This window comes from Channa argus, chromosome 23, assembly GCF_033026475.1.
Source record: "Channa argus isolate prfri chromosome 23, Channa argus male v1.0, whole genome shotgun sequence".
NCBI classification, from domain to species: domain Eukaryota; kingdom Metazoa; phylum Chordata; class Actinopteri; order Anabantiformes; family Channidae; genus Channa; species Channa argus.
Genome location: NC_090219.1, coordinates 8,914,872 through 8,937,177, shown reverse-complemented (window position 1 = coordinate 8,937,177; position 22,306 = coordinate 8,914,872). Strand labels below are relative to the sequence as shown.

Sequence of the window (22,306 nt, the reverse complement as noted above, 5' to 3'; positions counted from 1 at the left end):
CCAAAGAAATGGGGGATTTTTATCTGTATGCAACGTACAAGGCCAAAATCCAAAACTGAATGGTCGTGATCTTTGGGCCTCCGGTCTGGCATATTTTGGAAACACAATGCCAGAGAGATACCACATTCTGCATGTCTTAGTATGACATGGCTCATAAATCTGCCTACAAACATAGTTTACTGTTTGTCTTGATAGATAGATATAGAGTGAGATAGATAGATAGATAGATAGATAGATAGATAGATAGATATAACAGTATCCCAGTATAATGTGGACTAACTTGTGTAGTTCTCTTGTGATGCGTTGCCTCTTTAAGACAGGCAATCCAATGAGAAAGAGAGAAGTGGTGTGGGGGGGTAGAGGGAGGAAGACAGACGAGTGAGAGCCAATAAGAGGCAGTGGGTGCAGACACACTCTGTTTGTGACACCTTGTGGTGGAGAGTGAGGGGGCGGCAGAGATGGAGAGAGAGGGGGGCACCACTGGATAGAGAGAGAGATCAAAGCGAAGGAACAGACGGGAGGAGAAACAAGGATGAGAGAAAGCCGCTCTGCAGTGAGCGCGAGCACCCTGCCTGCCTTTACAACGAGTGTTTACTCCACTTTTCCTGAGAGCCGGTCGTCTTCCCTCAGCGTGAGTCATGGAAGTGATTTAGGTGAGTGGATCTGTGTGGAGCAGCAGCAGAAAGCCCGAGATCTGTTTGTGTGTCTGCACAGTGGGCAGGTAAGCTTGCTCTGAATCTCTCCTGCTTTAGTTTTTACTGTTTTCTCCTTTTTATTTGCTTTTCTTTTATGTCTTCTGTGAACAGGACCAAACAACTTCTGCAGAGTTTGGATCTTGTTCCACTTAAAATAAGTTTTCATGTTTCTCCTCTCAGGCTCTACAGTAGAATTGCAGTTTCTCTCTGACAGTCTGAGCAATAGAGTCTCTGTATTGACAAGCAGACTCAGGGGGACTGAGGGGTGGAAGAGGATGAGAGGGAGATGAGTCAAATCTCTGCTTTAGGGACTAGGAGGGTACCGGCATCAGCAGTGATGATCCAGAGCCAGAAAAACGTAATCCTACACAGATAAGAATTGGCTGCTTGTCAGATTTTCTACTAGTTTTATTTATTTATTTATTTGGAGGGGGGGGTTGAAACACAGCTAAGGTTAAATGTGTTTTTCCTTTACATCAGGATGAACTGGGAGCTGGAACTTTCCTTGGGTATCCCTTCATGTGGCCTGAGGTTAAGTCTGTGGGATTTTGGAAGCGTAGCAAGCAGGTGATCAGATATTTGAGGCTCAGCCCTCCTGAGTCACAACTGAGCTCCATCACAGCTTTCATCATGACTCAAGCTGGTAAACTGCAGCTCAGCTTGTGACACAAATCCTCATGCACTCAGCTATGTGGGAATAACCTGCTTTCATCTCACGGCTAGATTTAAGTGATTTACTGCGGCTCCTCGTCAGCCTAGGAGTGTTTGTGTGAGGTTTGACCTATAATGGCATCTAATGGCATCGTATGTTATTTCCGATTGGACACTGTCGAACGAGATGTTGTCGCCAGCTACATTCACTTGTAACATGGCAGCTGTTATTAATGTTCGCTCTCCTCGTGACCCCCGTCAAAACTACTACTGGCCGAAGTGCTGACAGGATTTAATGGACCACTTTAAATTACAAATTGCATTTGTTGCAAGCTGGATTTACCGTTGGCGAGGACCTCCATCACTTTCTCGTTGTAAAGTACAACTCCAGAGGATATTTTTATGCCTTACTGGTTTTGCTCGTAAAACAGCCTCGATTAACCATACAAAATATGTATGTATATATATATATATATATATATATATATATATATATATATATATATATATATATATATATATATATATGAATAATCTCCCAGGTTTTCATAGCCGCTTTTCCTATATCCTTGTCGTCCTGCATCTTAAAAAAAATACTTTTATTGATGTGTCTCTTTACCTGCATTCCCACTGTTTTGATGGGTCAAGATTTAATATGGTGTAATCAATAAAGGCAAATGGCTTTTACATGAACTGACCTGATCTGTGAGCCTCTTGGAAAGAGACCATCTCTGAATCAAGGTAGCGTCGCTCATGGCTGACCAATACCTTGATCCCCTTCGATTCAATTAATAACATTATAGTAGAGTTTCAGTATTGCACCTGGGTGAAATAAGTCACGCTTGAGGATCAATAAACAGGAAAAAACAAGGCGAGGTGGAGGCAGTACAGCTAGTAAACTAATTTAACAACCTGTGTACAGGCAGGAGGAATAAAGGCTGTGTAACCTTTTTAATGTCCAAAATACTGACCAAGTGAAAAACATAATTGGACAAAGAAATATTTGCACAGGCAATTTCTTAACAGTAAAACCAGCTTTGACCATGCAGTCCTGAATTCATGTGCTCCTGCATTTATCTCCACACTCATGACGAGTACAAGCTAAATAAGCCAAATTACTGGATTTTAAATCTGTGCCTGTGTGTTTCCAAATGTTCAAACCCTGGAAATTATGTTTGTATACTACTTGAGATGTGTGGATCTGTTATGGCGGCCCAGTACTCACCATTTCACATTTAGCTAAAGAGAGCATTTGTATTGGATGTGATCTTGGTGGTGGCAGATACCTTCAGTTGGGGTGTTAGATTTGTTGTAGTTTCAAACAAACATATTTTAATGAATTGAAAGTTGTTGTTTTTTTTTTCATCCAGACATAAATACAAAGTGAGAAAATGCTCAATCACAGATTGAGTTCTAATCAAGTGTTTGTTAGTAAACCTCCTGGTTCTTGATTTATTATCAACAGATTATTTGCCTCCTAGTCAAAGAGCTGAACAAAAAAAAACAAAAAAAACACAGATGTAAACCTCAACATTCAAAGGTCACAAACTTGCAGATATCTCAGTTACTCCAAGTATAACCATCAACACTGGGACAGTTGATCATGTGTTTTCATTTTATTGGCCTTCATTAGTCTGTCCCCTCTCGTCTTTCCCATCGACAAAATAACATGAAAAATATGGAAGGTGGGTGGACTGCCTACTTTAAAACAAGCGAGCAAAGTCTCCACGGCCATCTGCTCGCACCTAGATTTTCTTTTAATCAAGGCCGCAGCTTTGGAAGAACCAGACTGTCTCACTCCTGCAATTTAGCATCTTGTGTTGAAAGAGAGCAGAACAACCAGCATAACATGTAAGTTACATCGAATCCAAGTTGAAATCCAAGCGTGGCTTCAGTGCCACAAACAGATGCTGGATTTGACCAATTAGACACTGGGTGTCAACACGTCCTGTGTTTCTATTAGGAGATTTTTTTTATATATAACTACATAAACATTTAGTGCAATGAACAGGTGCACTTGCTGTACCCATAAGATTTTAACGAGTTAAGGGCTTTAGGCTACTTCCTGTAGTGTTCATCTGCTTGCTTATGCTGCTAATTAAGGAGAGTTTTCTAAGACCTAATGATACTGTCTCATTAAATGTCTTCTAAATTGTGTATTGTATTCATACTTAAAAAAAAACCGAACTAAATTAATGACAAGGTATTGGGGTCAGCTGTGTAATTTTTCCATGAGAAGCAATGTGAAAGTATTGTAATACTGGTAAGTTACACTCAAATATAATTAAAAGGCAGCGCTAGTTTCAGAGATGGTCGATAATTTTCTGTGCAAACGCAGACGTGGCGTTTTTGAAAAAGTGGGTTTTCGTTGGAGGATCCTCTGTTTGTTAGAGTCTGATGCTTAGGTCGGACTGCAGTCCTCTGTCTCAAATGGCCTGACAGTTCATTAGAGGATGTGTGGGTGAAAATGCATTACAGTCTTATGAATTATAAAAGAAAATGCGTCATCGTACATTGTTTGTCTTTGTCTTTGCTTTCAGGCTGTGCCATTTAATGATCAAGAATCCATGCCAAACCACCGAACAAACAGGAAAAAACCTTTCCAGCAGCAACATATGACCTGATCACATCTGCAGATTAGGTAGGAGTCTCAAACTGTCAAAGTTTGTAGTTTACGATGGTTTTAAAAATGCCTCAGTGTCCAGAATCCGAGGCACTTTCTTACGTTGTTGTCGCATTTGTATCTGTTGCAACAAATGTCCACAACAACTGTCCCACCACCTGAGTTTGTTTCATCATTTCGCCCAAACGTGACCCTTCTATGAGCACGCAAACTCTATTAACACTCTTTATGCTGATTGTGTAATTTAAGAACCACAAAAACTGATTGGTTTCACTGGTTGACGGCATTTCTGTATTGAGTTTTAATTTAATGCGATCCTGCCTAAACAGAGGTTGACGCCACAAAAAACAACCTAAATATTTTACAAATATTTACCAGCAGAAAATGAGAACATTAATCATTCAGAAGAACTAGATTTTTCTAAACGACAGCTTTAACAACTAAAAAGTTTCCAATGGTTTCGAAGACTGATGTGCTGTGGAGACGCCCCAGTGTATGTCTACATTAAAAGTTAATCCAAACAGCTGCTCCTGAGCAAGGAGCAGCATGTTTTCACAAGCCATACTTACAGTACTCATGAGTAAAAGAAATCACAGGTACTTTCATTGTGATAAGCGAAAGAGGTTTTAAAATAAGCTAAATAAACAGAACCCGAAAATGAGTTGAAAAGCAGAAAAAGAACATGAATAAACGTAAATCTCACACATTAATATAACATCTGTAGACTTACTTTACACCTTGGGTCTAAGATTAAAGGGTCTGATTCACAAGGTAAGAGGCCTTGAATAATGCATAATAACATACAGACAGGAGTGTTATTCCATCTTTTTATTACATCAATTTTACACTGACAGTGTGAATTTAAAGAGACAGTTTTAACAGGAAAAGAAAATAGATTTGGGTTAAAACATTAGCACATTTTTTGTAGTTGCACATATCAGTAAATAGCAGACAGTCCTTTTCATGATGCACCAACATTATTGAACACGCAGCTCTACAATTACATAAGGTTGCAACCACCACCTGCAGGTAGAACCTGGGTTTTGAATGGTTAATAATAACGGTAACATAACCTACTTCATAGTTATGTTTTAACAATCACATGATTTCCAAAATGTTAATATCCCAGAGTTGTTTGTTGTCATTTGTGAACTTTTGGAGTTTTTACGTTTAGAGACGTTAACGAAGATCTTTTTTTTTTTTAAGACTTGCTGTGCTTTTGCTCATCAATTCTCCTCACATCGAGGAAAAATCTGTTTCAATTTACTTGTTAGTTTAGTAGTGATTTAGTAGTGATATTTAAAATGCCTTTCATGTTAATTAGAGCGTGTTTTATTAATGGTGAGGAAAAACTTACTACTACTTCACTCTTCATTGACCTTCACTGCAGTACAGTTTACTATAAAATAGCCTCCTTAAGGAAAAAGCACAGGCAGCTTCTTTCACCTGCCGTAGTTTTGTCTTTCAGAGAGTTTAAAAAACAGTGTTTTTTTTTTTTGTTTTTGTTTTGATGCACCTGTAAGTTCTCTTTTAACCAGAAATATCTGTATAGGTTTCACTTTTTTATGTAAAGTGCTATGAGAGGTGCAATATAAATAATATAAATTGAATTGAATTGAATAGACATAGCATCAATCAGCGCTAAACGATCAGCAAAATGTGAAGCTATTCCAAGAATATTGTCTTCACTTCGTTAACAACGCAGATGATCTGCCACAATCAACAGTATTGGTTTGACTGGCAGCTGCATCTCATGTCTGTAAAAGTTGATGAAGGACACTTGAAGAGTCTTCATAAAATGTATGTAAGTTGCATTAATATGACAACTGAAACAGGGTTTAATGCTACATTTATAGTGCTGATCCACATTCTTAATGCTTTATGAAGTTATGCTGAAGTAAACAGGGAGGACAGCATCAAATGACAGATAAAATGACCTGGTCTCTGTTTCACCTGGAATGAGAGACAGTGGGCACTTTAGGATTGAACGCACAGCTCTACAATTAAATAAGGTTGCAACCAATTGCAATAACAAAAATAGAAAATCTGTACTGTATGTGGCTGTCAGTGCTGACAAATGAAGCAATGTTTGGGACTGCAGACCATCACATTTATTTTTCACCCAAACCATCAGGCAACTGCATTACACATTCCACTGCCTGAACACTGAGTTTACTTGCTGCGGGCAACATCAATGTCAAGCCTTGCCCTAGAGAAGACTGAAAATAAGTAGATCTTAGTGATAAAAAGATTATTTCTGAAGTTATTATCCTGTCTTTTAATCAGACACGCAGCATATTTCATGGAGAAAAGTGGTCACTCTGCTGTTTGTTTTTGTCATGTTTACCACATTGAACATGGACCAAAAAGCAGTAAAGTGGACAGTTTTCTGTGGAGATCTAAAAAAAATTATAATTGACAAGCATGTCTCTAAGCAGCTTGATGCTCCTGTGACTACAGTTGCAAGTATTAGTAAAAATAAGGAATAACGCTTAGGAAAATTGACCGCGGGTTAAACAAAGGATGAATGCGAACAGCGGACAAAGAGCTAAGAACAATTTCTAAGGAGACGTAAACTGGCCTCCATGTTGGAGGTACATCAGTGTGTGATCGCACCATCAGTTGCTTTTTCAGTGACAGGGGGGCTCCATGGAGGACTCCACTCTTAAAAGAAAAACAAGCAAACAAGCAAAAAATAAAAAATAAAATTGCATATTGACAAGGCACAGTGCTTCTGGGAGAGTGTCTTTTGGACACGTCAGACGAAACTGCAGCTTTTTGTCAAGTCCTGCCAGCTCTGTGTTCACAGACAAAGAACTAAAGAACACAGAACCAAGTAAAGAACACTGCGCTCGGAAGGCTCTGGAACATTGTGGGGCTGCTTTGTTGCTCCTGGGACCCTGAAACCTTGAATTCTGGAGCCAAACGTACCGCCCAGTGTCTCAAAGCTCTGGCTTAGACACAGGTCATAGGTCCTGCAACATCTTAATGACCCAAACACACAGCTAAAAGCACCAGCATGGCTAACAACTAAATATTGGACTTTTTATTATCAATGGAATAAATATTGTATGACTATTACTTTTTACTTATTTCAGTTTTGCTGTCAATTCAAGCACCAACAAATTTGTCTACATCTCAACATGTACACAGTCGGCGCAGAGGCTGTTTAGACAAAAAAAATGTGTTGGCAGGTATCTACTGTGTTGAGATGCCCTGTGGCAAGAAGCCGAAGCTGTACAAACTTGCTTCAGGGTCTGATCTTGACCTTTGACTTCCCTGAAATGAAGAAAGCAGCTAGATACTGATCCTGATTAATCATGAGAATAAAATCTCAGCATCTCTCATCAGTTTCTCACCTTCCTCCAAAACGAGGAAGTAAACATGTGCGAGTCAGATGTTTACTTTAAATGCAGGTGAAGTAAACAACAGTAATGACATAGAAGGTATGCCAATACAATACAGTAATAAAAAGAATTAGCTCAGTCAAATGCTATAGAAAACAGATTTTAGTCTGGATTTAAATATGCCCACACTTGGGCCTGTCTTAATATTGCAGGTTATAAATTCCAATGATAGGCAGCTTGAAAACTAAAGCTCCTTCTCCGTTCTTTGTGCAAACACTTAGGAGAGTCAGTAGATCAGTCCCAGATGTTCTCAAGGCTCTAGTAGGCTCATAAGGAATTAGTCATTCAGAAATATGTTTAGGGCCAATGCCATTAACGGATTTAGAAACTAGTAAAATAATCTTAAAAGTAATTCTAAAACTAACTGCAAGCCAGTGCACATAGAATAGACTTCAGAGAGAAATGTTAATGTACAATGTAGTAAAATAACATACATTACATCACTAAAAAGTCTTATGTTACCTGACGACACAAACAATACCTATACATAATTTTTGTGTGTTCAGCCTGAATTTCTATTAGCTTTGGTTAGTTTGGTTAGTTAATTTTCATTTAACGACTTTTTTCTGTGTTCTGTTCTGAAAATCTGAATTATACATGTCTAAATAGCTGTTTTTCAGCGCAGCCAATTTAACTACCGCACAAGTACAGCAAAGAATTAATTCAACATTTATTTAACTAGATGTAACTTAATACAAATGACTGAATTTCATCAAACAATTTTTTGTGTATACAGTATTTCCTTGCTTCAAGACATTTTTCCAGGCAGCATATTGCAATATACTGTATACCCAGGGTATAATATATAGGAGGATATGTGTGGTGGAGCATGCTGATCCATTCGGCATAGCAACACGTGCATGTAGCAGCAAGCATGGGTCAAAACTAAAACTAGAGTTTATCTCCGTGATGTTAAGTTAAACAAAGTTGGTTTGGTTTTTAGCGGTTTTATTAGTACTTGGGATCAAGAATGATCTGATTCAATTTTGGAGGTCAAAGGTCAAGGTAACTGTAAAATATGGTAAATTATTTTTGATATAAATTGTGAATTATCAAAACAGTTTTTTGAGCAAAGGGTTAGTCCACTAATCATGTACTGTAAGCACTAAACTACATTTTTGAATGTGTTTGTCAGACTTTGTCTTTCTGCTGGTTCTAGATTTGTTTAGAAGGCTGTGATTTCAAACTCTGCACAGTCGGTGTGAACTTTCATCTTGAGGTGCAGGGTGAGAGTCAAAAGAAAGCAAAGCATCTTCAACAATACGTCTGTTGTCTCTGGCAGAATAGCTTTTCATTTTCACTTGTGTTTCAAAGGCGTTTGATCTCCTTCCCTCCAACTTTTGACAACTTAGAAGAAGAAGGCCTATGGCAATCCCACAAGGCCTAATTATCCCGCCGACCGATAACAGCTTGGTAAGAGGGGAAGCCGGGAAGAGAACAGGAACTAAGAGGAGAGAGAGATGGTAGGATTAATGTAGATTTTCTGATATTACCTGGCCCCCAATCAAAAGACTGTGTTGGCAGGCGGAGCACATAATCCTCTCAATTTCTCGAGTCGGTGCCAAAAACCACTGGAGCTGTGTGCATCAGTAGGCAGACCAAGACATCACTGACCGGCCTGCTCTCCCGGTGGAAATACGCATACAGTAAACTGTGTAAAAGCACATCTGAAGGCATTAAAGATTTCATCAAATAGCACAGGTTAGGACACATTTTCAAAGCAACGTTACAGCATTTTTTTAATACTGACTTTTATACATTCTCACATTTTTCTCAATATCAGTCCGGTTCCTTGTGGATGCTCTAGTCCATATAGACATCCTTTCTGGACAAATGTTCGACTTTCATCATCTTTTACTCCACTGAAGTGCATCTTGGCTGCAATAAACCTGCTCAGTTCTCAGAAGTGAATTCTTTGCTCAAGGGCATTTTAAGAGTTGTGTCAAAGGAAAAGACAAGTGTAATGGTTTAAAGGAAGAGATTTGTATGATATAATTCTACAGTCATAGTTGAGTCTACCTTTTCTGGTAACAATTTTAAAACATGTTATCCTACATTTATAACAATAATTTTAAATATTACAATTAAGCCCCACATTATGTTTAATAATATTGCTAATTCAGAGAACTCAGTTAAAAGACAAAAAAAATCAAACAGAATGCACAAAATTCTGAATATGTCAAATGACTAAAGAAAGAAAAAAACAAACATTAAATGACAAAAACGAACTGACAAAAAATGTCACAGGGCCCATTTTCTCATAATCTGTCATTGGTGTTTTGGCAAATATTGTTGATGGCTTTCTGTTTTATGTGAATGCATGTGACCAGAAAAACACTCACTGGCCACTTTATTAGGGATCCCTGCCATGAATTCTACTTTTACAGTGTCATAATTTCTCCGTTTTTAAGTTGAAACTTTCAGACAGATGATAATTCTACTCTCTGTTTGTTATTGAGGTCCAAGCGGGGGGTGGAGTCGCACTGGAGTGCATTATATTAAGAGGTGGTTCTAAAGTTTTGGCCACCTCATTCATTTTAGGGAGAATTCATGGCGGAGCTGCTGTATTGGATTGCATTAGATTGTACGGGTGTACCTATTAAAGTGGCCAGTGAGTGTAAGTAGCAAACAGACTGTGGTGCACACACATGCACGATGAGCAATGTTAGTTCCTATTTAGAGGACAATTAAATGTTGAAATGAAAAGCTAACATCACTCACTGAAGGACCTTAATTTGATAACAAACAGTCCAATGCTGCAAACCAGAAGGCCTTCAAAGGTCGCTCTAAAGCCACAGTGTGCACTCAGTCACGTCTTTATGCCTATTGTTGAGAACAGATGACAAACTTGTGGTTTTCTTTGGGGCCTAAAAGCTCTTAAAAGGAAGCATCACTTTTACAAGTTTATCCTTCGACAGAAATGTCATAATGCTAAGCTGCTTAACACAGAGAGAAAAACAGCTATCTGGTTTGCTTTTGACAGCCGCTAATCCTGTTCCCAAAATAATCTACTTATAATATTTCTGAAATTAATTTTAAAAAAAAATTACCATTGAGCAGTTATATCATAGCATTTACTATTTCTGATGTTTGGATAAGTGTCGTCTGTTGTTTAATGGGTTTAAATCACAGGAAACAGTCATATTTGTAGTGGGATCTTATGACAATGAAGGTAAATGTTTAGAGACAATACCAAGTGATGAAATATAACAATGTCAGATCCAAGGTGAACCTAGTGTTTATGATGATTTAAACATTCATTTAAACATTGTATGAAGCTAAAACAATGGTGGGGCAGGGTTAAGGTCCTGAACTCTATCCAAGTCCTTTTAATCAAATTTGACATATTACTTAGGAGCTACTTTATCTAAATACATAAGGTCCTGGTTTAAAAAACAAGTTTAGAAGCTTAAATTATTGTTATGCATGAACAAATAGATAATTGGATGTGACTTGTGTGATGACAAAACAAGATGCTTTAGTGTGAGAAGTAACACGATCATCAAAATCATCAGTTTATGAGTTTGTGCAGTAGTAAAACAGATTACACTATCTTGTTTTACAAGCAGTTCTTGGATGTGAATGCCAGCTACGATGTACTCATGCAATCAATGTTTGGCAGAAACAATGCAGACATCATCCCAGGTTTAACATGACATGCTATTGGCTTAAAATGTTGTACATTGTACTCGAATTGTGTACGATTCGCCGGTTTGCCCAGATCATTTTTCACATTCACACACTTTTTCCTTGTCTTATATAGCAGAATGCTGCACGGCACAGCATGAATCTTAAGAAAGACTGGCACTACAATTATCATCATCATCACCAAATGGCCGCAATCGTTATTTGAAGAGCATCAAATAATGTAATAAACATGTAAAAGTTATTTTTGCCAGAACAGACCCAACAGTTGGTAGAGTGGTCGTCCAAGAACCATAGGGTTAGTAGTTCAACTCCAGGTCCTCCTGGCTACAAGTCGAAGTGTCTCTGGGCAAAACACAGAACCCCCAAGTTTTCCCTAGTGTCTGCTGCTTAGCTGTAAGTTACTTTGGATAAAAGCGTCTGCTAAATGATTTACAGTAATTCCCAACACACACTCTTTGCTGTGTCTATGACACTAGGACTTATTTCTCTAATTAACATGGATCTGCTCCTCTTCTTTCTTGTTCCAGCCTAAGTTCCAGCCCCAATTTCAGGCTTTCGTGGAATTTGTTGCCACAGAGTTGAAATTTGGGGTGCAGTTTGCATGGATCGAAGGCGGTGCATGACAACAATGATGACCTGTACTGGTATCGTGGAACGGCTTCAAGGTCACTTCCTGGTACAAAATCTGAGATCGTTTATAAGGAGCACTCGAATGCGTCTTTGAAGCGGTTTCATTCGGAGTTTGGGCTTCATTAAAAACAGATTTTGTGGGCTGCACACTTCTGAGGTTTCGGTCTCTGAACTGGCACACAGACACACGGTAAACAGTACTTAGCCTTACTCATGTTTACTTTCCCAGCCAGTCTGTGATGTTTCCTACTCATGAGATGAACATGGAAAAAGGTCAACGTTTTTTTTTTTGTGGATTGTTTTTTAAGCCTTTAAACAATTTAGCTGAAATATTTTTCTGTGAGAAGGTGGAACAATTAGTATTATTTCAATGCCATATTTTAAATCAAACTATAGCAGCAGTTGTTTCAAATAGACTTGCTACTGCCTTCGGATAGGTTTCTGCTGTCAGCTTTAGCAGGCTTGTGTTCTATAAAGCTGATTACACTTAAACTTACAGAGACTGTGGTTTTGTAATTGTTGAGTGATCAGTTGTGAACTTTATTCAGCATCTCTTTGAGTTATTGTAGGTAAGATGATGCAAAGTTTGAGTCACCGGGATGTGACTCAGCAGGCAGCTCCTGAAATCTTATTAAGCTGAACCTCCAAGCATGGTGGCATGTGTGCCAGCCATCCCAGCCTTTGGAGTATCTAGTTTAACAGTTACCTGACAGAACCTTTTGATTATTGTGGATGGCACAGTCTCCAACTTGTGTCATTTTTTTGAGAAAAATAAATGTGGAGAAAATAAAACTCCATACAGATTGTAAAGAGATTAAGATGATAATTGTTCTTAAGTATTATTTTTAATTTGAATACACTAACTAGCTACAACAGTACCACTGGTGGTCTTAATAACATCATGGAGGACAGGGGTCAGCATGTCCACTCTGAGCAGTCTGCAGCCACACTGAGGCTGCAGAAGTACACTAAGTCTTGGCCAAAAAAAGTGCCACTTAAAATCTGCTACTCGAGTAAAATAACTAAGCAGATTATTTTACTTAAAGTACAAAATGACTCCAATAACAAAACAAGATATTTTAAAAATAAAGATTGTTAATACTTTTAAATATGGCAAAACATGTACAGTAATGAATAAAGTCAACAGGATTCAACAAGTGGTCATTTTAATTATTTGGTGGAGCTGGTTTAATCCACGTTATGTGCTGACACATAGTCATCCATCAATATTTACTAGTTTGTAATATTTTTATCGAAACCATGTAATATCTTAATATTAATATTTTTCATTCTGCTCCCAATTGATGAAGTGTATGATGGTGCATTTTCACTGTCTGTTAGAAAACTAAAATTGATTTTTTTCAGTGTACACATGTTCCTGTTGACATTTCGATAACATGGAGAGGTCACAAAATGCTCATTGACCTCTGCAGAGACCTGGGGTTACATTTTTGTCAGTGGTGCCTCGGTTTGTGAAAATTTGTGGAGAGGATGCCAGTGAGAAATTGTCTTGTTTCTCACTAGCGTCTTCCACAAGTAAGTTGATCATCTGTATGGAGGCAGGTGCCTTCTGTGGGATCTGTCTCATACACGATGCATGAACCTCCACCTTATAGTCTAAATGAGTCCACTTGCCACATGTAGAAATCATTTTTTGTATGCACATAAAGGGTAGCATTTGTTTTATTTATAAAAGAAAAATGTGCTTTGAAAGTGCAAGTGCACATTCATGAGGCATTTATACTGTTTTATAGAGCGAACTGTGGTTGATAAAATAATATAGTAAAAAAGTAATAAGTATCAGTGTGCAAATCGATGACCATTTTCCACAGTGATTGAGATTTAGGAAACAGAATCAGATGCGCATTCAACTTTATAAATAGGATGAAAACAGTGCAGCAGATTTTATCTTTGGATGTTAACATAAATGTGAGTTTATGTAATTACTAGAGGTTGGCTGGAATGCTCTAGTTTTTTTTTTCTTTTCAGTGGAGCAAAGAATTGGAGAAAATTTGAGTCAAATGTTAAATACTTTTTTTTTTCTCACATTTTCCCCATTTTCCCAAATTCGAAGCTGTGCATAAAAAGGTACATGGCAGATGACTGTAGTGTGTAACTTCAGGTTGTAATCATCCAGGTTTTGGGAATCTGCAGCAGGGTTTGTCAAAGCAGGTGCTCTGGACGGTGTTTTTTCCAATGTACATCATACATTATGAGCTCAGAGAATGAGTTTTGATTTACCCTTTTACGTGCATGCAAAGGTCTGATAAGAACAGAAGATAAAGAGGGATATGAGTAGAGTATTGACTTGAAGAACACAATTAGAATTGATCTGGTGAGCAGAGGGAAGATGGTTTACACTTCCTGCAGTGAATTGTTGTGCTGGTAGTTGGTGTAAAGCTCTGGCAGAGGGATTTTCTTTAGCTTCTCATTATTCTTCCAAGTCCAGCTTCATGCAGTCTCTCAGATTTGAAATGGGAGGGTCTTTAGCTGGCTTAAAAATCTTAATTGATGAAGCTGAGACTGGTGTGGAGATCCTCCGCCGGTGTCACATTCTCTTGTCATCAGGACAGTGTCTCAGAAAAGAAAAACAGTCACAGAGCAAAGCTGCTGCTGCTGCTGCCGCTCTCAGCCGAGAGAGAAATTCAACAAACAAAATAAAAAATGTTTTCTTCCAGCACATCCGTATCTTCACTGTAAAGGCTAAAAGATAAATGGTGGCACTGAGTGCTGTCCTCAGCAAGCCCCTTTTAAGAACAAGGAAACAAAATCCCATCCAGAATAAATTTTAATATAGATGAAATTCTCTAATGGCATAATTTACATTCGTCTTCTGGAGATGGGGAGGTTATAGCAGCTGAAATGTGTTAACTGGCAGATAATGAAATAAGCTGTACTGCTTAAAATATTAAAATAACACCATTTACATAATGAAACCATTTCAGTTTATTGGTCATGTTTGGAACAGCTAAGAAGGGGTGGAGATTAGAAAAACCTTTATAACCTGATATATATATATATATATATATATATATATACACCATTTTTCAAACATCTGTCAAATGAGGAGACTGACTTTGTACTATAGGTTGTTTGTACCTGCAGCCAAGGAGTATCAAAATATAAATGTTACCATTTGGCGACATCTGGAGTGAACATAAGACTCTAATGTAGCATTTAGACCAGGGGTCTTCAACCTTTTTTTCCCCCTGAGAGGTACTTTCAGAAAATGTTGGGGGTCGAGAGCTACTCCTGTTTTGTAACATTTATTGTCATAGCTTATTTCAACTCAAACAAATAAGCGAGGTTTTCCTGAACCTTTACAAAATGTTGGTGTCCATAAACTCAAATTTAGCATTAAAATCTCACAAATTATTTTTATTTTTCTGCATTTAGTGTGTCCGTGTGCATGTCTTTGTATTGTATTGTCTTACTGGTATGGGTACCATTGGGGGCTTTGTGTGTGCGCTCATCATTTCGAGGTCTTGGCCGCTTGTGAGGGCTTTGGGATGTTTGAGGGGCAAACGGCAGCACCTGCTGCTCATCAAGAAGAGTGAGAACGATAAGTATGTTCACATTAAAGTCTCCAAAAGTCTCCAATAACACAAGAAAAAGTCGCTAGATTTGTGTCTAGTCTTTTTTTTTTTTTAAAAAAAAGACATCTCGGAGAAACATGAGTGTGAGTTGTACAGTAGATGAAGCGAAGCTGAAACAGAACACCTTCCAAAAGCAAGTCAGCCTCTTGCGTGTCTGGCTGATGGACATTCTGGGAAACATCATTTTGAACTCCCAGTGACCTCCCGAGGATTTTTTTGCACCCTAATATGTTCATCTTATAATAGCACCCTTCCCTTGTACACTCTTGGCTGGAGGCTGATGCTGGTTTTGTTGCTCTGCACTACATTCACCACATGGGCTTTCGGGCTTGGTTCCAAATTACTGCTTCTATGTGTTTTTTTCCCTGCACGGATGTAATAAATATCTGATATCAGAATCAGAGCTGACAGCCATGTCAGGAACGTAAAAAAAAAAACCCTCCACTGTTTCACTGCAGCCAGACTTACAGGCACATATGAGCATGTACATCAAAATTTTGTCAAAATATTGTGGATTGTATGAAAACTATACCATTTATCAGGCAGTTTTTAGTTAAAATGCAGTGATATTCATTGGTATGAGTGTGGTGTTACAGGTAGCATGGAGAAATGTGATTGAGGAAGGCAGCTTGGATGCGTATTTGTAAAGGGTAACTACACCCCGAGGGAGTGAGTAGCAGCTATGAGGTGTGATGCACTGGCCACAGCTCAGTGTAGCACGGACATTGACTTGGCCACTAGAGGCTGTCGATACCTGTCGTGAAGTAGCATCTCTGCTACGGGACGCTCTCGGGTGTGCGTTCAATGAGGCAGTGTCAGTACCATAGACCTGCTGTTTCTAATGTTACTGAACGTTATTCAGCCCTAAATATCTTTAAAAATACGGAATTCGCTTCATTTATCCGTGTGTGCTAAACCTGCAGGGGCGTAATTCTTAGTCTCGTCATTTTTCAGCTCTTGTCAGGCTAACTAATGCTAATGTCCCCTGCTCTGTGGGAGAGACCATGGATATGTCATATTTGTCTTTTTATACTTATAAAGGACATAACAGGATCAGACTCAGCTATGAGCTCAGTTTTGCCCATTAAGACATGATTAGAAAATTCAGCTGTATCCAGATGGACTGAAGCTCACAAATTGAGTCTTTTTAGACACAATATAAGGAAAGATAAACGTCATGTAGCAGTAAAACTGTGGGTGATCATGTGGACGGCTCAAAACAAATCGTTTTAGGAGCAAAGTAGTTTGTTTCAACAGACACTGGAGGAGAAACGTCATTTAAACTAAGAAAATGCATCATGTGTTTGTTATGTCATGCTTGTCATCATGATCACAGCAGCTGTGCAATTTGTTTCTAATTCGCTGTATACTGAGCATATACATCATTTACAGACTTGTAAAATGTATATGCTTAGTATAGTTTCTTACTTACAGTTTCTTACTTGAGCTCAGCCACTGCCCACGTCAGATGCTGACAACTATGTCGTCATGCTGTTCACATGCTGTTTCAAATTATCACTTTCTCTAACACAGTTGCTGAAATGGGACACGCTCAGCTGTAGTGTGAATCAAGCTTGTTTTTCCTTAGTTATCACATCTCTGCATCATTGTCTGATGGAATAAATTGGGAAAATTTAGGCAACTGAAGGAGCTTGAGAGCAGAGCTTTGCGCGCTCTGACACCTCTCCCTCCTCCTCCTCCTCCTCCTCCTCCTCCCTCTATGTAGAGCTGAGGGATGATTTTACAGCAAGAGGTATCATTTCAGAGTTGCAAAGATTCAGGGCGTCTCAATGCCACTCTGCCACTGAGCTTGCACTGATGTTTCTATTACACTTGTCGCCATGGAGACCAACATATTCTCCCCGTATTGCACAGCATCTCCAAATCTCTCCGTTTACCATTTATACACCTCCAAAAACACTAAGTCAGTGCACCTATTTCACTGCTGTGTGCTTAAACATGGTTTTCCCGTGTTGCTGCAGAGCTCAGAGAATCTGACGGGCTTTGAGAATATTTAATGGCTTTTGTATTTCCCTCTCGGGCACTTTCATTTTAGTGAACTCTCAGTTCCCCCTGCAGGCAGATATCACATATTTTGCATTAAGGCTTCCCACATTGTCATGCGTCCAGAGTGACAAATGGCACATGTCTCACCTTGGGGCATTGTTGACTTCTCACAGGAGTGCTGTTTGTTATTGAAAATATGGTTTAGACTAGCTTGACACTTCCCAGTACCCCCCGGTGCTTTCTCGCTGATAGAAATATATTATTGGCAAGTCCTGGGTGATATCATATCCTTTCACCCTGTTGCCCCACAGCAAGTGAAACGCAATAACAGGAGAATTGATTATATGTGGACCACAGAGCAGCACTCAGAAAATGTGTTTACTGTATTCTCCCTCGCATCTAAATGCCACGAATCAGCTCTCAGCAGACGCTTCTCTGCTCGATGAATGATTAATGAGTCAAAGTGCTTCCATAACTGGCCACACAAACAAATTTCTACCCAGGTAGATCAGCAGTGAGTCGGTCCTTAGGTGGCTGCAACGTACGTTCAGAGAAGTGGGTCAAAAAGGAAAAGTGTGATTGATTTCAAGTAACTTCCAAATCGGAAAAAAATGTCTTTGCATTTATGTTTTTTCACGATTGTTTTATACCTTATTAGACAGTTCTAGGTGAGGACTGACAGGAACTGAGGGGAAAGTGACGCTGGGAAGTTTAGCAAGTTTGCGATTACTTTTACTTCTTCTGGCCCACCCTTGTTTTTCAGCAAAACCCCATAGAATGACATACACACCTTAATATACATCCTGAACTACACTGATTTTGAATACGTGAAGCCTTGACAGGAAGGAGTTTTTTTTTTTTTTTAATGTCAAACTATCTAGTAACATAGAAACAAAGCAGCAGGTCTAAAAAAATGTCATTCATAAAGCAGTAACCTTCTTTGTCTATTGATTTTATGGTAAATATAAATTCTAAGAAATTATCTCCAAAACATTTTTCCTTTACATGAACTACTTTCAGCTAAAATGTTCTCCGACTTTACATTAGGTGTGACAGACTTCACCATGTCAGAAACTACAGTCAAACAGAGGAGTTTAAAACGTTAAAGCCATGGGTCTCCACAAAACCCAACTCTTATGTCCTTCACTAACAAAACCACACTGACACACATTTAATGCATTCCATACCTGAGATTTGTATGTTTTGAAACCTGCATTGTTCATATTTACTTTTACTGGCACTTTTCTAGCTTTAGGTGTGTGAATTTGTGGCATAAAAACAGATACAATGACAGGAGAAAGTCCTACTGTGATAGGATTGTAGCCAAACTGATAAAAAACTGCAGCTTCTGTGATTACTCCTAAAGTGCCCCTGGAACTGGCGCATGGAACCTGCATCTACCCAAGTGAATGAGTTAGTAGAAGGATTTAATATGCAGACTGATGTACATGCTCAGTGCTCTTTGGCTCTTTGGTTTTATAGATTCATTTTCATCCCTTTATCTCTAAAATGCATCATTTTATTTCTAGTAAATCTGTGCCCGTTAATAGGCCAACCAATTCACATTCAGACATGATTCATGATTCTTCAATATCAGCATATTGTTTCTGCATGCTGAAATACATTTTACTCTACAAACACATGCAGGAATTTCAGTTTTCAGGTAAAGGATGTGAATCCTCCATTACCAGGTTCTGGTAATGGAATTACCAGAATTATACAAACACTTTATTTGTGCCTGCTCTTTCTGTCTCTAACTCATTTCGAATGTGCCACTGAGCAAGGCACCTGACAATAGTTGTTGATTTTTGTTGGCAGCTCCGTGAATTTGTCAGAAGTTGCTGGGGACAGCATGCGAGCCAACTTTGCCTGGAAAACCCAGCATAAGAGGAAAGTTATGTCAAAGTTACCGAACGTTATTAACATTTCCAAGGCGACCGTGTTTCTTAAAATGACCCCGCTGACCAACACAGCACCACCCACCTCCTGTCGGCTGCTTCTCACACAAATTAGCAATTTTCCACATTCAGCTTGGCTTTGACGTCACACAAACCTGGTAGAAAAAGCTGACTGTATTAGTCATCATGTCTCAGCGCTGGTCCTGAACACTACATACTGTAATAACCAGACAAGCTGTGCAAATCTGTCTCCAGCTGACAGTGACATGTGAAGTCAAACACTGACACAATCAAACCACTTTTAGCTTCTTAGAATAAAGGACATTTTAAGCTTGATAGGTACTGTTGCTTTGTACACAACAAAGTAGGCAAAAATGAAACTATTTTAACATGTCGTCCATTATAAATGACATATTTCTGCTGCAACATTGAAGGCAGGACACATTTTTTCATTTTGCTGCATCACTTATATTTAAAATCTTATCAGCAATGATGTGCTCCCTGACAAGCAATCAAAGCGGATACAATATTCCAGGGTCTTTGAAGCATACAGTGATGCGCTCAGTGTAAAATGGCAGCTTGATTTATGTTACCAACCTTCTCCTGTCTAAAATCCACTTGTGTCAGTGTTTTGCTGCAAGTTTAGAAACAGATGTTTGCTGTTTGTTAGCAATAAAGAACAAGTTGCTGTGAACAATTTCCTTGAAAAATGATATAATAATGTAAGAGTAATGAGCGTGAAATGTGTTTTAGCCCTTGGCAGTGCAAACAAATGCTGACAACCTCATCTTCCAGTTGCTGTAAACACTTGCCAGACTATGAATATTTCATCTCCATGATGATTTGATCAGTAGTGTGGAGCGTGTGTCAAAGATAATGAACTAACCAACCAAAAAAAACAAAAAAACCTTTTGTGAAGTCTTTGCATGTTTCACTTCTTGAGGAACATTTTGCAATTTTGGGAGGTCCCAAAGGAGAGTGGGCAGTCATTAGAGAAACTTTTTTAAATCATTGAATGTCCAATCTTAATAAAATGGTCCCATGTGTTACTGTGAGATGTTCACCAAGAGTGGGACCAAGTTAACAAAGCTTTTCTAGCTCTTGTTCACCCTGTGTGTTTAAAATGCCGACGTTCTTTGATCTCTTTAAACAATATGTTTACAGTGCCTTGCAAAAGTGTTCATACCGCTCGGACTTTTCCCCATTTTGTCACGTTACAACCACAAATGTAAATGTATTTTATTGGGATTTTATTTGATAGACCAACAAAAGGTGGTACATAATTGTGAAATGAAAGGAAAAAGATAAAAACTTTTGTACAAATAAATATCTAGAAAGTGTGGTGTGCATCTGTGTTCAGCCCCCTGAGTCAATTCATCTGACCAGAGCACCTTCTTCCACAGATAATAGTTGTCCTGTGGAGAGATTCTCGCACCTGAGTTCTGGATCTCTCCAGATCCTCCAGAGTTACCCTGGGCCTCTTGGCTGCTTCTCTGATTAATAGCCCGGCCTGTCCGTTTAGGTGGACGGCCATGTCTTGGTAGGAAGCTTTAAACTTGCTTTAAACTACTCCACAACTTTATCCCTGGTGTCTGGTTTGTTCCTTGGACTTGCTGTTTGTTCACTAATGTTCTCTAACAAACCTCTGAGGGCTTCACAGAACAGCTGTGGACTCTATTTACTATTTAGGTGACTTCTGAAGACAATTGGTTCCACCGGATTTTAGTTAGTGGTATCAGAGTAAAGGGAGCTGAATACAAATGCACGCCACCCTTTTCAGATATTTTTTTCAAAAACAATTTTGAAAACCATTTATCATTTTCCTTTCACGTTACAGTTATGAGACACTTTGTGTTGGTCTATCACATAAAATCCCAATCAAATACATTTATTTTTGTGGCTTTAATGTGACAAAAAGTGGAAAGGTTACTTTTTCAAGGCACTGCAGTTCACTGTTCACCAAAAAGATGAGTGTGGTTAGTGAGGAGATGTTTTCAAAGCCAGGGCAGTGACCAAAGCTTTTTTTCCTCCCTGCATTTTTAAAACAAGAGGAAATGCAGAAGGATGATCAGTGTTGGGCATTAATGCCTTCCAAAATCAAATAACTTTCCCTACTAATACAACTTCATCACCTTTTGGAATAATATGAACATTTTCTGCATGTTATAACTTAGGAAACAATACATGCCTAAGTAACTAGCAACAATCCATGCTCAAGTCTCTCTGCAACGGGAAAGTGCAAAGCAGCAAAAGTTGCAGTTGCAAGTTATTGGTAGAACTAAAATCACTGGCCACTTAAATATGTGCACCTGTACAATCTGATGCAATCTGATACAGCAGCTCTGCCATGAATTCTACTTATAAGAGATGGTTCTAAAGTTTTGGTCATCTTATCTAAAATTAACGAGGTGGCCAAAACATTAGAACCCCATTCTTCTTATAATTCACTCCAGTACGACTCCACCACCCACCACCACCTCCATAATAAACTCATAGTAGAATGATCCCCTGTGTGACAGTTTTAACCGCAGAATTGCACAGGAGCTAAAGCAGCATGTAGCTGTGGAGGAGAATATGCAATGAACATCAAAGATGCAACCTGGCTTCTCAAGTAACTTCCCCATTTCAGACCTGATTGCTCTACCAGGACTCTAAAGACTTGGCCTCAATACGACAACTCCTCAGCTTCGACTCGCTAAAGTCCTGGAGTGATGAGAGATAAATAAGCAGCAGCTAGATCGCGTACCTCTGCTTTGAAAGCAACTTGTCTCATTTATGTAAAACAAACAGAAGAATTGGCTTTATCAGTGAAATGTTCAAACACTTTCATTTTGTGTTCCTCGTTCAGACACCCTAAACTCCAAAAAGTCAAAAACAGTTGTAGTGAGCTGTGTTGTTACATCTTCTTACTCAGGTTTTCTGTTGGCTGTAGGGCTTCATGTACAGTAAGACCCCCACTTGTACTGTTTATGTACAAAGTGAACCAAACCATTACCTGCACTGTACACGGCAGGATTTTCCCAGAAAAGATCTAGCAGGCACTTGATGTTTTGGAATTCAGACGCTTCATGAGCTGCAGGCTGAATCAATTCTGTTATATAAATCACTTATGAAAGTTAAAAATAAAATAAAATTGTGTCTCTAAAGTTTA

General features: G+C 38.8%; 1 protein-coding gene across 6 annotated transcripts in view; it reads left to right on the top strand.

Annotated features, from left to right (window-relative positions):
• Positions 1 to 22,306, top strand: part of LOC137108684 (alpha-1,3-mannosyl-glycoprotein 4-beta-N-acetylglucosaminyltransferase C-like) — a 46,955-nt gene that overhangs the window by 7,286 nt on the left and 17,363 nt on the right. For 2 of the 6 annotated variants that reach the window (XM_067493579.1, XM_067493582.1), the window contains exons 1-2: positions 421 to 653; positions 3,887 to 3,987. The gene's annotated coding sequence lies outside the window, so the exon portion shown is untranslated. Of the gene's footprint in view, positions 1 to 420; positions 722 to 3,886; positions 3,988 to 22,306 lie in introns of those variants that run through there. The other 4 variants (XM_067493578.1, XM_067493581.1, XM_067493580.1 and 1 more) reach the window with 2 other exon arrangements.